This window comes from Lampris incognitus, chromosome 4 (assembly GCF_029633865.1).
Source record: "Lampris incognitus isolate fLamInc1 chromosome 4, fLamInc1.hap2, whole genome shotgun sequence".
NCBI classification, from domain to species: Eukaryota; Metazoa; Chordata; class Actinopteri; order Lampriformes; family Lampridae; genus Lampris; species Lampris incognitus.
The window spans coordinates 48,083,339-48,100,671 of record NC_079214.1 but is presented as its reverse complement, the minus strand read 5'-3'; the positions used below and the strand labels follow the sequence as shown (position 1 = coordinate 48,100,671).

General features: G+C 42.2%; 1 long non-coding RNA gene across 2 annotated transcripts; it reads left to right on the top strand.

Moving 5' to 3' along the window:
• The first annotated feature begins 2,141 nt into the window (after window positions 1-2,141).
• On the top strand, window positions 2,142-17,116 carry LOC130111927 (uncharacterized). 2 transcript variants are annotated; one of them, XR_008810189.1, is made up of 3 exons: window positions 2,142-2,199; window positions 14,042-14,192; window positions 16,715-17,116. It is a non-coding gene; the product is annotated as an uncharacterized LOC130111927 (long non-coding RNA). The 2 variants fall into 2 exon arrangements; XR_008810188.1 differs by lacking the exon at window positions 16,715-17,116 and adding an exon at window positions 15,109-15,809.
• Window positions 17,117-17,333: the final 217 nt, after the last annotated feature.

Below are 17,333 nucleotides of genomic sequence, written 5' to 3'. Positions count from 1 at the left end.
CAAACAGTCTCAAGGCATGTTCTATGTGATTCAAGGGGACAGTTTCTCCATACTAAGCTATGACACATCTACGGAGCTAGGACTGATCAAGATAGTGACCTCCCTGTCACCCACACCAACCATCAGGACAGTTGCAGAGGAGCTTCTCGACAGCTACCCAGAGCTGTTTGATGGAATCTGCAAGCTGAAAGACTTCCAGGTTAAGCTCCATATCAACCCCAATGTCCAACCCACATGTCAACTGCACAGGCATGTGCCATTCCACATAAGGCAGAAAGTGGACGATGAACTGCGAAATCTGGAAGCGGATGACATAATTGAGACAGTGTCAGGTCCCATGCCATGGGTCTCTCCCATCGTCTCACCCCCGAAACAAAAAGACCCAGACAAAGTGAGAATCTGCGTGGACATGCATCAAGCAAACACTGCCATCGAATGTGAACATCACATCACACCCACCATGGATGATGTTATTCATGAACTGAATGGAGCCACTGTGTTTTCTAAGCTGGATCTGATAGCAGGGTACCACCAGCTAGTGCTCCACCCTGACAGCAGGTATAAACCATGTTCATCATCCACCTTGGTTTGAGGTGATATAAACGCCTGAACTTTGGTATCTCATCAGCTGCAGAGGTGTTTCAGAACACAATCTGCCAGATTCTCCAAGGCCTCAAAGGAGTGAAAAATCTGAGTGATGATATCATCATCTATGTACCTCCCAGTCTGAGCATGACAGCAACCTCAGAGCAGTGTTCCAGAGGCTCAAAGACAGCGGCCTCACACTCAATCAAAATAAATGTGAATCAACAAGTCCAGGCTCAAATTCTTTAGATTCATCTTTTCTGCCGATGGCATCTCAGCGGACCCCAAAAAGGTTGCAGTTGTACAGCAGTAGTTGATACTACTAAGTCAACTTCAGCTAACACAGTCATACCAGTTATAGACAAAGTATTCTCCATGTTTGGAATCCACAGAGTGCTCAAAACAGACAATGGCCCTCCATTTAATGGTGACCAGTTTGCAAACTACCTTAGGTTTCATCACACCCCAGTGGCCCTAGGCTAATGCCACTGCAGAATGTTTTATGTGCACACTAAGCAAGACCATCCATGTTGCAGGAACACAAGGCATACCATGGAAACAGCATCTTAACATCTTCCTTCGAGAGTATTGTTCCACACCACAGCACCACAGATGCTTCACCAGCGGAGCTTCTGTTCCAGTGGAATATCTACACAAAGATTCCCACAGTAACCATGCCACTTCCAACAGCTCAGATCATGGAATCCGAGCAAAAGATTGAGAAGCTAAAGTTAAGATGAAAGCTTATGCCGACACACGTTGTCACACAACAAGTACTCTTACCCCAGGAGACATCGTGCTCCACCTCCAGCCTAAGCTCAACAAGCTCACCACACCCTCCAACAGTGAACCATACACTGCGTCAAAGATCAAAGACTCAATGGTCACAGTAACAAAGGATGGACACTCTATCACGAGGAACTCATCCTTTTTCAAGAAAATCCCTACTGAGCTCCAGAGCATTCCACCAGAGCCAGATGACGATAGCGACGAGATTGTTGTCAACACACCACCTCCAAGATATTCTGTTTGGTGCAACAGACATCCTCCCGCCTATCGCCGTGAGTATGAGTAGTCTCACAAACCAATATGGACTGTTATGGACTGAGAGATTATTCTATCTCATGGACTGACAATATTGTTGTCATTTGAGACTGTTTACAAACAGAGTATTGTTCCATGGACTGTTCTATACAAGCAAGCTTAAAGCACAAAGGACTGTTTTGGTTGCACTATAGAAACTGACTTCAGTTGTTATTTCGTGGACAGCTACAGCAAATGCATTTATTGCAAATAACAAATAACAGTCAAAGTTAAGGCCATTATGGGTTTTATTTTTTATTATTGGTATCTGAGAATGCTTATAAGGAAAGTACTTCCGCAGCACTTTGGAAATTGAAACTGAGTTATTGTTAAAAAAAATGTTCTGGACTCTGTTAGTCATTGTTTAAGTTGAGACCTTTATTCTGTCGACGGATTTTTATTTTGAAGTACTTCCTCCGCGACCGGCAAATTGTAATCAGGAAGTGTTATACCATCTTACCAGTGCGTTGTGTGTGCCGCAAAAGGTTATCAGCCATCCTTGTTTCTTACGTCTTGATATACGCAATGTTTGTAAGTATTTCAGTTTATGTGGCTTATATTTACTACAGCATTACAAAGTCTATCCCATTCATTTTTCGTTTTATCTGTAGTATGTTATGCCGTGTTGTAATGCACTTTATTCTGGTATCAGCAAGTGCTCCCTCCACCATCTGCAGTTGGTACACAACACCGCTGCTCGGCTCATTACCAGGGAAAGAGGCATGACCATATCACTCCTGTGCTTGCCTTCCTACACTGGCTCCCTTTTATATTTTGAATTGATTTGAAAAATGTATTGCTCACTTTTAAGGCTTTAAATGGTATTGCTCCTACATACATTTCTGAGTTATTGACCTGATATACGCCCTCTTGGCCGTTAAGATCCACAGAGCCCTGTTGGTTATTCCTACATCTCAATTTGTTGCTGTTAGAGCCCCACAGTATGGACCACTCTTCCTATTGAACTAAGACAAACCAAGTCTCGAACTTCTTTTAAATCTCATCTTAAAACTTTTCTTTTTATGAAAGCTTTTACAAATTTTGATATTTGTTTTAATTAATCTATACTGTTTTTATTTGTACTCTTACTTATTTGGTCTTACTCTTATTTTTGCCTTGTCTGGTTTTATTTCCGTGTAAAGCACTTTTTAACATTGTTTTAAAAAGGTGCTATATATATAAAGTTATAGTTATATATGTCAAGCTATTATATAAATTTTCAAAGTGGCCTGATATTTTTGCCTGCCATAGTAGTACTGATGTCCAATGTTCTCAATTATAAAAGGTGGAAAATTCAATATACATTTATTGATGGGGATTTGTCAGATTATCAACAGTGAAAAACAATGTATGCATTGTTAGTATTTTTGTTTATGATGTTAGTGAAAAAGCATTTTCTAGTCTATCTCAATTCCAGGTTGTATAGACACAGTCGTTCTGTAGTTTTGTTTCTGCAATTTTGTTTTCCACTACCTACAGTTTTTCTGCACCCCCATTTTTGAATGTTTACAGAGGAGGAACCAAGTGTGCGCACAATATTTAGGTGCAAGACAAAAATCGCAAAACATGGAACAAAAGAGTTAGGTCTGCACACTGAAATGCTCCCAATGCTTATTCTATTCACCAATGCTTGCCAAATAAGCTCCCAATGCTTATTCTATTCGGCAGTGCTTGCCAAATAAAATAAACCTTTGGAGCATTTCAAGGTTTACAAAGGCAGCATTTCTCCAAGGTGCTTTTTGCTTGCCAGACATTTTTTTAACCTTGACTGGTGTAATGGCATCAATGGTACTTTCAATTTTCCAGTTAAAATGATCTAATAGTAGAAGTCAAGTGCTGGTAACACAGACATGGCCTAGATTAAAACAGTATTAGTATTCTTATTGATAAACTGCTTCTTGACTGAACCTCTTCTAATATGGGAGATGGGACTAACAGACATATCCATCCATCCATCCATCCATCCATCCATCCATCCATCCATCCATCCATCCATCCATCCATCCATCCATCCATCCATCAACCGAACCGCTTATCCTGCTGTCAGGGTCGCGGGGATGCTGGAGCCTATCCAAGCACTAATTGGGCAGCAGGTGGGGAGACACCCTGGACAGGCCGCCAGGCCATCACACAGGGCCAACACACACACACACACACACACACACACACACACACACACACACACACACACACACACACACACCTATTCGTACCTAGGGACAATTCAGTATGGCCGATTCACCTAACCTACATGTCTTTGGACTGTGGGAGGAAACCGGAGCACCCAGGGGAAACCCACGCAGACACGGGGAGAACATGCAAACTCCACACAGAGGACGACCCAGAACGACCCCCAAGGTTGGACTACTGGGGCTCGAACCCAGGACCTTCTTGCTGTGAGGCAACCGCGCTAACAGACATATCTAAAAAATAAAACACAGGAGTGGTCAGATAGAGCAAGGTACATCATGTCAATCTTTGAGATCAACAAGCCCTCCTTTGCTATATGTGGGCATTTTGACATGCTGAGTTAATCCACCTGTTTCCAGAATGGCAAAAAGGTCCTCAGTACTAATGTTATTGCAGTTGTCAATATGAATGTTAAAGTCACCAGTTATAACTGAACAGCCATAGTCAGTGCAGACAACAGACAATAATTCAGCAAGGTCTGAAAAAGAAACTGGTTGAATATTTTGGTGGCCTATAGATAGTAATAAAACTTGAGGGGAACACCTTAATAAAACAAATATTTACAAAAGATAAACAAAGATATTCAAGAGAAGTACAATCTCTATCTCCATCACATCTCTTATCAGCTCTCACAACATTCATAAACTTGAAATTTGGAGGGTCTGTCTCAATTTAAACTTGCTATACTTATCTTTATTTAAAAAAAAAAATAACTCCCCCCTTTCTCTTCCCAATTGTACTTGGCCAATTACCCCACTCTTCCGAGCCATCCTGGTCGCTGCTCCACCCCCTGTGCTAATCCGGGAAGGGTTGCAGACTACCACATGCCTCCTCCGATACATGTGGAGTCGCCAGCCGCCACTTCTTTTTACCTGACAGTGAGGAGTTTCACCGGGGGGACGCAGTGCGTGGGATCACGCTATCCCCCCCCCCCGAACAGGTGCCTCGACCAACCAGAGGAGGCGCTAATACAGCGACCAGGACACATACCCATATCTGGCTTCCCACCCGCAGACACAGCCAGTTCTTTCTGACGCCCGACCAAGACGGAGGTAACACGGGGATTCGAACCAGCAATCCCCGTGTTGGTGTGTAACGGAATAGACCACTATGCTACCCGGATGCCTCCTGTTATCTTTGTTTAACCAAGTTTCAGTTAAAAACATTAAATCAATGTTCTGATTAATAATAGGATCATTAAGTAAAAGTTCTTCGTTTGTAAGAGACTGGCATTAAATTATTCTATTTTAATTGTGGGGTCTTTGGCAGGCTTTGAGACAAATTGTTTTTGTTTTTGTAAAGGGACAGATACCAAATTTAACATATTAACCTTGTGGGGAGGGCATGTTGTACTCCTTTTGTTCCTGGACAAAACAGTAACATACCACTGACCCTCTACTTAAACATAAAACTACTTAAACATAAAACATAAAACATAAAAATCATTAACCCGTAACAAAAGTTTCATTTATGTCCAGCACGTCATATTTTATATTATTTGGATCATAGCCTCAAACAAATTGTATTTCAAATGTCAAGATTCTAGATGGCCAACAATTCCACAAGTAACTATAATTCTAGGTGTATCTGTATTCTATAGAATGAAATAATGAATTATGGATGCAAGAATGTCTGATCTCAAGTTCTGATGCAATTACAAATCAACACATCAGATTTCATACTCAATTTATTTGTTATTTTTTATCATTTCAATGATTTGTATAATTTGATAATAACCAACAGGACATTCTGTTTCCATAGTTTTATCTCAACATAAAAAAGAGATTTGTCAAAACAGAAAAAAGAAAACAGAAAAAAGAAAAAAGAAATTTGGCTTGTCAGTTGGGGGGGGCATTGGGGTGTCCAGTAAATTTAGCATGGTCGCCATGGCCCCCGCAGGCCACTCCTTGGGGGCGCCATTGCTGAAGATTGCAGCTTGATAATGGGATATCAAGGAGAGTCATCACTGGTGAAACAGGAGCCCAAAAAATCCCAGCAACCTTTGGCCAATAAGAAAAAAGAGCCAAACAGAATTTTTTTGTGTGTACAAGAGATGTGCATTGTGGGGGTGGGGGCATGGATTTGGGGTGTCAGCTTGATTCCAGCATTCACCAGATCATTCATCCTTTCTGGGAATGCTCAGGGGAACCAGGAGAGAGTGACAGGTGTGGGGGTGTATGTGCCTGGTTGTTGGCCGACTGGTGCTGGGGATCTAGATTAAAGCAGGAACGTAGCCTGGTGTGCTGCTGTAGTAGTTCATCCAAACACTTTATCTGTGACCTTAGTCTGTCTGAAGTCTTTCTGATAGGAGAATGGTGGGGAGACGGGGCACAATTTTGGATGTCCTGTGGCACCCTGTGTGAAGAGGGGGGTGGTGGTGATGTCAGGCACTGGCAGAGGGCAAATGGGCGAAGAATACAGTGACAGAAATTGTCTGTTAAGAACTTCGCCCCAGATTTGTTCAGATGCACACCATCCACTCGGAAAAAGTGTTTTTGTCCCCGGAACACATTAAAAATGTCAGTGAAGTTCAGTATTTTAAACGGCATGTTGTGGAAAGAATTTAGTGCCAGAAAATCTAATTGACCTTCTATCCCTCTGTTGACTGTCAGCAATGGTCCACTAATAAACACTGGGATTTCTAGCTTGGCCAGAGTCTGAAACAGTTTAACAAAGTCCTGTGTCAACAGTTCAGATTGCTCTCTGTGTGTATCATTAGTCTCCACATGCACAATGATTTGATTGATTTTCAAGTATTCTGATATTAGCTGCTGGATTTTTCCAGTTGATGTCAGAGACCAAAGCACCTGGGATACATCATGTTTTAGTCATCTTACCATTTATTTTTTGAAAAATGGCGTCGCCTACAGTTAAGGTGTGTGGTTCCATTATTTCCTCCAGTGAGGTCTCATGAGTTGGTTTCTTGTCTGAGCGAGTCCTTTTAAACTTGGGTGACTTGTCCCTTCCTATGCCTGTTAACGGCATTAGCCTCCCTATAAAATTCAGACAGATTTAACAATAGCTCATATCAGGCATTAAGTCAGTGACTGTGGCTTGTGTTCAGCTTCTTTAGTTGGCCCGATCAGAGGTAGGATGAGCCGCTCTCTTGGACCTGAGTGATTGCGCGGCTTTCCATTTGTCTTTGGGCTTAGCACCCCGTTTTTCAAAGTATTTCTCCATTGGCGCTGGTTCAGGTTCGGCTTTGCCGAGTTTTCGAAAAGTTTCATCCACAGCTGAAGATAGTGCTGCATTCAGAGCAGCTCACTGAGAGGAGACCCAGTCATATGCAGTGTGTCAGCAAGTCTGTTTTTCCAGCGCAAATATTTTGCATTCCAGCACAGCAATCTTCTGTAGTGATGTTAGTCAATTGTTCTACTGAGCGACAACAGATAAAAAGTTGAAGAAGTGAGTGATGACGACTTTTAGATGTTATAAGTGTAAGGATCCAGTTTTTCCACAGACACCACTGTTTACAGTTTAGGTAACGAAGCAGGAAAAATGGGAAAATATTTAAAAATATTGACTGAAACTAGAGCAAAGCAGAGAGCAAAGTGATAAAGCATCTGCACAGTAGCAAGGCAGAAGCACCAAATTTTCAGGTAACTTCAATTACATTTGGGAACTGCTGGCAAATAAGGCAAACACATTTGCCAAGGTCTATGCCATCCCACACCATGGGCATAACCTGACTCAGGGTGGCTGTGATAATGCCCAACCTGCTTGCAAGTTCACTCTGAAATGTTCCTGTCGCCAGCACCATTCGAACATTTACAATTATACCTTTGCACAACTGTTACGCACTTTTTGAAAAGGTTTTGCAACGTAACATGTTGATCAAAATACATGAGGGACATCTTGGTATGGAGAAGTCTGAGAGAAGGGCCAAAGCAGTATTATACTGGCCAGGTATGGGTTCGGACGTAGAGCAGACCATACGTTCATGTGAAACCTGTCAGAAACATAGGGCCAAGCAGGCAAAAGAGCCCATGTGGGTTGAGAATAATGAGGTGTGTAAAGCATGGAGCAAAGTGGTTATAGATCTGTTTGAGCTAGAAGGAAAAACCTATGTGCTTCTGGTTGACTATTTCTCAAACTACCCAGAGATGGTGCTTTAATGTTTCTACCTGATGACCGGATTTCTGTTTCAGTATGTTCATTACTTCCCTTTACAGGTGTTTCAGATACAGGTGAATTTGCAGTTATTTCAGATACAGGTGAGTTTGCATTATCAACATTCACGTTTATTTCCTCGGTAACACTTTGTTCCTTTTCAGGTACCTTCATTAAGTGTCTGCAATTTCTGCTGTATGTTGCCCCTTCTTGTGTTTGCACCTCATAGGATCTTAGAGCTACATTCTACAGTACCCTAGCTTCTAGGCAAGAAAGCCAAAGAAAGGGAACTGAATGTAAACAGACAAGATATGTATCCATTGTTCATTATAACAAATAAGGGAAATAAATAATAATGAATAGTTTAATTGTTAGATAATGTAAAAGAAAAAGTTACAAGTTCTAACATATTGCTGTAACCCTGTCATTGTTGCAAAGGGTAATTGCTTGCCTATGGTTCACATGGTTTGTTTTTTTACAGACAAAAATGTAAACAATGTTCTTGACAGGAGAGATGTGTCATACGTCATTGACATAATCTACTTGGTAAAAGCGGCTCGGGGAGCCAGTCGCACGTGTTTTTTGGGAGTTGCGCAATAAATGGAGACTGAAGGTTCCATAAGGCGTCTCATAAGACTCAACAACAAAACACGACAGCAATGTCCCTTCAATATCAAATAGTCATCATCGGCGGTCACTCGGGGTTGAGTATGACTCTCCTCCTTCTTGGTCCTTGTGGGTCTTCAGGTGGGCGAAGAGGCCAATCCTGGAGCCGCATATTTTGGTGCAGTGTGGGCAGGGGTGGGCGGTGGTAATTGTGGGATTGGTTTAGGCCTTTTTGGTGGAAACTCCCTCCTTTCTGCGTCTGCGCTTGTCTTCTGCAGCACGTAAGAGATCGTTATTATAAAGTGCAGCTCCTTCCCGGACAAGTTTTCTCCAGGTCGCCCTGTTGGTTGCTGTGTCCTCCCAGGTCTTAGGGTCTATGTGGCATTTTTTGATGTTGTTGGATGTTATCCTTATACCTTTTCTTTTGACCACCCGGGGCAGATTGTCCTGTGAGAAACTGGGAGTATAGGACTTGTTTTGGAAGGTGAGAGTCATAACTAACTAACTAAACCATCCAACCTGGTGTTTACAATCAAAATGTCTTTTTAGTGCTTGTTCATGTAGATCTTACTCATACCTCGTGTGCCCCTTCTAAGAATTCTCTGTCCACTGATGTACCCAGCAGCACCTCTGTAGTCAGCACGTTTTCCTGCGGCTCTTGCTTGTTGAATCTCTGGCCACAGCGCAGCTCGCGTCTCCCTGTCAGCCTTGCAGAGATCCTCTATAAAGCCGATCCCAAGCTCCCTGCAGACCCCTGAATCCTTGGTCATCTTCCCCAGCGCATCTCGGTGTGTTGTTCTCTGGGTGAACTGGATGATCACATGGCTTGTTTTGTTTTCTTCGCGTCTGCCAAGCCGGTGAACCGAGTCCACAATGTGGTTAATGTTTGAGGCCCATGATGGGGAAATTTTCACCAGCAAGTTGGCAACCAATTCACGTGCATCTTCGCCTTCTTTTTCTTTTATCCCTGGATCCTGAGATATTCCATCGGCGCTTGTATCGTCAAGGTCTAGGACTCGTTCCAGCAACTCTGCGTTAACTTTCTTTAAGGTCGACACTTCTCGCTCCGTGGTTCGTAGCTGAGTTCTGCAGTCTTTGATCTCTGCCGCATTGAACTCAACAGCTTTTGCTGTGCTAGCTAGCATGACTGAGTTTTTGCTGTAGCTGAGAACCGAGTGTATCCACCTTGTCTATTGTTGTTGTTGTTGTTTTTATTGCTGTCGAGACAGCATCCATTCCTTCCATACCTTCGGCTTTCTTTTTAGCTGCTGGAGGCGGGTTCTTGACCGGCGAAAATGGGTCTTTTCGTTTGGAGCACTCGGTGATTTCCATTTTAGTGGCGTAGTCATGGCCGTGGGAGGTAGCAGCCTTGTTACAGGAGGGTTAAGAAAGGGGATTTCTTCATCGTCATGGTTCAGTTCTTTTCCAGTGTGTTTATGGTTTTAATACTGGAGGGCGTTAAAACAGCTCAAAAAGTTCGAATGGTAAGGGTTGGTTGGTTAAGTTTGTGTAAAATTGGGGCAAGCAGATGGAGCTCAAAACTTTGGTTGCACCCGGTCCGCCATTTTGCCAAAGACCGTTATTCTGATTCTAATCCCCTCCAAACTACCGCCTGGTGGAGATGGTAACAGAGGAAAACTGGACAGGATACAGGACTGAGACGTTGTCATCAGAGCAGGACAAGACGTGAGACATGGAAATCAGGGCTGGAGTGTCCGGAACCGGGAGCGACCATGACACAAATACTCGTGTAATTTTTACTGATATTAAAGGCCACTGACATTTCATTTGCCCCGAATATCCCTTTTCAACTGGCTTCACTCCAGGCCTGTCCAGCAGTTCAGCAACCGCATTGTAATGGTTAACATTAAGCACCCCAGTTAGCTGGGGGGAGACTGGAGTAATGTAGCAGAGTAGTGACCATTTAGATTCCATTTAATTACATTTTTTCTTAAGTGCATATTAAAATGTTTAGGTGACACTGAATTCGCTTTTTTTGTTTTGTTTTCAGAACCTTAAAATCCATCAGTCACTGATAAACATTTCTTCTCCCCGTGTCTGCGTGGGTTTCCTCCAGGGGCTCTGGTTTCCTCCCACAATTCAAAGACAGGTCAGTCAGGTGAATTGGCCATGCTAAATTGTCCCTAGGAATGAATGTGTGTGTGTTTGTGTGTGTGTGTGTGTGTGTGTGTGTGTGTGTGTGTGTGTGTGTGTGTGTGTGTGTGTGTGTGTGTGTGTGTGTGTGTGTGATGGCCTGGCGGCCTGTCCAGGGTGTCTCCCCACCTGCCGCCCAATGACTGCTGGAATAGACTCCAGCATCCCCAGGACCCTGACAGCAGGATAAGTGGTTAAAGATAATGGATGGAAGGATGGATTATTTCTTTTAACAAACAATGTGACTGAAATAGATAAAAGATAGCTAAATGTATAAATGTGTAGATTCACATAATCACTCTACTGATCAAAGATGTTTTTCAGTCATGCTGCCAATCCCAATCATAAGGTATTCAAGACTAAAAACAAAAGCAAGGCAAGTTTATTTGCATAGCACCTTATCATCACAGAGGACACTCAAAGTGCTTTACAGGCAAAAGATAAGAAAAAAAAGCCTTAAAGCATAAAATAAGATAAATAAATATGATTCTGTAATGAAGGAGGCAGTAAGCAATGTGCCAGGTAAATTTTCTTCACCTGTATGGGTTTTTGATTTTCAGGAAGACCACATTTAAGACATTTAAATCTGTTTGCATCAGTATAGCAGGAATTCTGTGTTGCAATTGGAAAATATGTATAATCAATGAAAGAGAAATTGAAATGGAAAAAGATAACTACTACTACTATTACTACTACTTTTGGCTGCTCCCGTTAGTGGTCGCCACAATGGATCATCCGTTTCCATCTCTCTTGTCCTCTGCATATTCCTTTGTCTACCAGCCACCTACATGTCCTCTTTCACCACATCCATAAACCTCCTCTTTGGCCTTCCTCTTTTCCTCTTCCCTGGCAGGTCCATATTCAGCCCCCCTCTCCCAATATACCCAGCATCTCTCCTCTACACATGTCCAAACAATCTCAATCTTGCCTCTTTTGCTTTGTCTCCAAACCGTTCAACCTGAGCTGTCCCTAAAGATAACTAAATACTACAATTCTGTTTTGAGGCTGTTAAATGCAAATCAACAGAAGCAACTACACTACCGTTCAAAAGTTTGGGATCACCCAAACAATTTTGTGTTTTCCATGAAAAGTCACACTTATTCACCACCATATGTTGTGAAATGAATAGAAAATAGAGTCAAGACATTGACAAGGTTAGAAATAATGATTTGTATTTGAAATAAGATTTTTTTTACATCAAACTTTGCTTTCGTCAAAGAATCCTCCATTTGCAGCAATTACAGCATTGCAGACCTTTGGCATTCTAGCTGTTAATTTGTTGAGGTAATCTGGAGAAATTGCACCCCACGCTTCCAGAAGCAGCTCCCACAAGTTGGATTGGTTGGATGGGCACTTCTTTGAGCAGATTGAGTTTCTGGAGCATCACATTTGTGGGGTCAATTAAACGCTCAAAATGGCCAGAAAAAGAGAACTTTCATCTGAAACTCGACAGTCTATTCTTGTTCTTAGAAATGAAGGCTATTCCATGCGAGAAATTGCTAAGAAATTGAAGATTTCCTACACCGGTGTGTACTACTCCCTTCAGAGGACAGCACAAACAGGCTCTAACCAGAGTAGAAAAAGAAGTGGGAGGCCGCGTTGCACAACTGAGCAAGAAGATAAGTACATTAGAGTCTCTAGTTTGAGAAACAGAGGCCTCACAGGTCCCCAACTGGCATCTTCATTAAATAGTACCTGTTAGAGCCTGCTTGTGCTGTCCTCTGAAGGGAGTAGTACACACCGGTGTAGGAAATCTTCAATTTCTTAGCAATTTCTCGCATGGAATAGCCTTCATTTCTAAGAACAAGAATAGACTGTCGAGTTTCAGATGAAAGTTCTCTTTTTCTGGCCATTTTGAGCGTTTAATTGACCCCACAAATGTGATGCTCCAGAAACTCAATCTGCTCAAAGAAGTGCCCATCCAACCAATCCAACTTGTGGGAGCTGCTTCTGGAAGCGTGGGGTGCAATTTCTCCAGATTACCTCAACAAATTAACAGCTAGAATGCCAAAGGTCTGCAATGCTGTAATTGCTGCAAATGGAGGATTCTTTGACGAAAGCAAAGTTTGATGTAAAAAAAATCTTATTTCAAATACAAATCATTATTTCTAACCTTGTCAATGTCTTGACTCTATTTTCTATTCATTTCACAACATATGGTGGTGAATAAGTGTGACTTTTCATGGAAAACACAAAATTGTTTGGGTGATCCCAAACTTTTGAACGGTAGTGTATATCCTCAAATTAAGACTGTTAAATGAAAATAAACAGTAACAAAGTATAACTCCATACACAAATATATACTGCAATCCACAAATCTGTATTAAGATTGTTAAATGCAAAGAAGCAGAGACGTATACCCCTCCATCCACAAATAAATGATGTGTCATATAAATAAATGTAACATAATTTCTATGCGATCAAATATATTGTAACGTGCATGGATAAGTAGACACGTTACAATATTTTCATATTTTTAAACATAGTGGCATCTAGAGACCCTGTGACGTCACTGTGTTTTAGCGCTGCCATTTTTGTGTCCGGGTTACAGCGGCACAACCACTACTGCCAGAGTAGACTAGTTGTAGCGGCGAACCGTCAGGGCCTTCTAGGCCTTCGGTGAAGGCCTAAGACTCCACAGAAAAAGGAAACACTTTCATAAATATAATACAATCTTCTAATCAATCTGTTAATATCGCATTACATTTCGATTTCGACTACACATACGAATTCAGGATGCTCTGTTTGCAGTCTCGCGGCCAAAAAAAAAATCATCCAATCAGCTTATTCCCTCTGTTGTAACCGTGTGAGAAGACTCCTCCTGCCAGCGCCTTCGGCATCTCAAGTGAAGTTCTCCGCTGTCTAAATAAATTAGGTGTTAATACTGGATTGATAGATTACTCAACCAATCAGATTTTGATGTGTAACGGATGGGCGTATTCTTTTAATAGTTGAAACCGTTGTGGCTGCGTCCTGCAGCGCGTCGGGGTAGTTGGTAGCTAATGTTAGCTAGCGTTTGTGTTTTCAATTTAGTTAGCTAAGCTAGCTAGCCATGAATAAGAATAACGTCTCAATGAGAACTCATGAATGATGTGGTGGCAGATTTATTAGTCACACCATTTTCAAGACGATCGTTTGGGGAAAAGCAAAGGATTGTGGAGATGGGCAGACCAACCCCACAGTTAGCGGCGCTGACCCAACCGCGGAAGACGTATGTGCGGCATTTCACTTGTTTAGCTGTGACAGTCCCGGTTTCCACGGCATCTGTTGAAAGGACATTTTCAGCACTTAAAAGAATAAAAATGTATTCCAGGAATACAACGGGACAGACACGACTCACGGCACTGGCCTCCATTGCCATCGAAAAGGACATTCTGATGGATTTAAAAGCCAAAGGAGTGCTCTATGACCGTTTCATCCAGAAAGAAAGGAGAATGGATTTTGTCTTCAAATAGACAACACTGGTGAGTCAAATTTATTTTTTGTACAGTTAGTTGATTTACTTAATGTTTGATTGTTTTTATGCCCAGCGGCCCAGCTGGGACCTGTTTGTTGAGTTTCTTGATAGCATAATATGCCCAACGGGATTACTTCCAGTAAGGCTGTACGTTACACAATGTCGCCACACGATGTCGCTGTTGTGAAAGTGAAAAGTGTCAAATAACTTGACGATGGTGATGATTACCACTTTTGCGACTAAAACATTGTAGCATGGCGATATGACGGCTGTCTTTGGGTAATTATTAGGAGATGACGTCTCACCGAAGGCCTAGGTCTGAAATGCACAGTCCGCTACTGACTAGTTGTGATTCTAGAGTCTCTAGACACAAAAAAAGTTCATACAATATGCCCTGGATATGTTGCGCTGTTGGCTGTAACAACAGTCGTCAGAGAAACCCCGGACTACAATTTTATTCAATCCCAAAGGAGCTAGATCGGCGGAATAAAAGGCTGGCTTCAATCAAAAGGGACCACTGGCAGCCAACTTCTAACTCCAGATTGTGCAGTCAACACTTTGTCAGCGGTAAATTACTCTTGCCTTTAACTTAGCTAACTATTATTTATATCTTTTAACTCCCTTTTAGCACCTTCTTTCACTTGTACCTTAATAAAAAGGCTTCAATTGCCAGGGTTGCTCCAGTGTTCCTCTCTACCTTGATGCTTGTCCTCACTGAGAAGCACTGGATTGCTGATCAGCAGATACGTGCTGAGATCACCCTTCTTGTTAAATATACAGTACTTACCTGCAGCATAAAGGTGAATAAGAGAGAAAAATGTCTGAGAGAAAAAGATGAAAGGGAAATTACCTTGCTCAGGTTGGTCAATATCTTGATGGTATGCACACGTAATATTCTACCATTCTTGCCTCTGTCTGCTTAGGAAGAAAAAATGACATCCCCATGAGCCCTGATTATGTACCCAGCCTGTTTGCACACACTTCAGCTGGACAGTGGCAGAAAAACATCAATGCCAACAGTAGGTTTGAGCATACCCAGCAGATGAAACGGAAAAGGACTGAGACTTTGGCCCCTAGCAGTGACACTGACCATGAGACTGTGGCCCCTTCCAGCACCAGCAATGACACCGACAACACCATGGGAGTACAGGCAGACTGAGCACAATTACTCTCAAGCCACTCATAGCCCAGGCATCGTGGAACCATGCTCAAATGCAACCTGTAAAGCTACAGTTAAAGCATTAACAAATGAGTGTGTTCGACTTAGAGCAGAGGTTCATAGTCTAAAGGACAATGTTGATCTGCTTTCTTTTAATGAATAGGCATTTAAAGGAAATGATGAAATGGTACAAGAACTCACAGGCCTTCCAAGCTATGCTAAATTAATGGTTGTCTTTACCTTTCTGCCAGGATTTCTGAAAGCTAGTCAAAGACTGACTCCCTTTCATAGCTTTCTGTTAACGCTGATGAGAATGAGGCTCAATTTACCTCTATAATTTTTTTGTCTATTTATTTCATATGTCTAAGCACTGGCGGGTGGCCAGTACAAGGCGCTGGGGCGCTGTCCCCTTCAAACATCAAGAGATGAAAATCTAGTTAAACGTGTTAAGTATAATTTAGTTGCATCTACTACTACTACTACTGCTTTCGGCTGCTCCATGAAAGTGTTGTTCAGTCTGTGAGCGCCTGTCAGCAGCCATTAAATATTGATTTCAAATGGTATTTGGTTGATTTTTGTCTGAATACATATACTTGTTGACTGAGGGGCGCCAGCCAAACGATACCTTATATAAGCCTTCAAACTTTTGGCGAGCAGGTGACCTGAGGCCGCTGTCTAATTGATTTCTTCAGATTTTCCACGGGGCGCAGTTCTGCGTGTCCCAGACACTCCAGAATTGGTATTGTTTTAATGTTTTTATGATCTAATGTGATTGGACAATTCTCATGGCTGTCAATCATGTTCACACCCACCACGATGCCTCGTCTTGACTGTCAATCATCCACCATCTACAAACCCTGATAAAATCTATAGGCCACATTGTCCTTCTTAATAACTCTGACTGTGTGGCATTAAAGCAGCTGTCAGGTGTGCTGCGCCAAGGTAAATTGCACCACCCCCCCCAAATTTTTTTAGCACCAGCCGCCACTGTGTCTAAGACAAGTGTTGCCAGAATATTTAATAGTACATTAGATGTCATGTATGTTAGACTGCCACACTTATATTTTGGCCATCAAAAGAACTAATTCAGGTCAGTCTGCCCATCTCTATCAGGGATAACTATAGCAACTGCACTTGTATCATTGACTGTTTTGAAATATTTATAGAGAAGCCAAAGAACTCGAGAGCTCGTGCACAGACGTACTCTCAGTACAAGCATCACAGCACTGTAAAATACCTGATATCAGTAACACCACAGGGTGTTATATCCTTTATGTCAAATGGCTGGGGTGGATGCAGAAGTGACAAGCACATCACAGAAAACTGTGGATATCTTGAGAAATTGTCACCAGGAGATGTCATTCTTGCAGATAGAGGCTTCAATGTCAAAGATATGGCTGGCCTGTATTGTGCACAGTTGAAAATCCCAGCATTCACCAAAGGCAAGCAGCAACTGCATCCACTGGAACTAGAAGCAACAAGGGGACTGGCTGCCATCAGCATCCATGTGGAAAGAGTCATTGGCCTGGTCAGGAACATGTACACCATCCTTCAGACCACCATCCCACTGTCTCTCTGCCAAGCAGCCACTCAAGGACAACCTACCTCCCTTGACAAGATGGTAACAGTTTGCTGTGCTCTTTGTAATATTTTGCCCATCTGTGGTCCCCACAGAATAGACAGGCAGTAGTTGCATGTAAAATGTAAAACTGATACATCAAGGTAATGTGACCTTTACTGTAACCTGTGGACTTGTATTTGGCTTTAAATAAACCAACAGTAATAGAGTTTACTTTTAATACAAAAGCAACCTTAACGTCTCCAGTAGTACATCATTCATTTCGTAATGTCTCCTACCATTTAAAAGAATAACTGTGTAGGGCTTAGAAATCATAGGTTGTCTGCCATCCAACATATATGTTATGTTTTATATTACTTTCTGCACAATCTACGGCATTTGCATGTGTTCAGTGATGTCAGATGAATGCG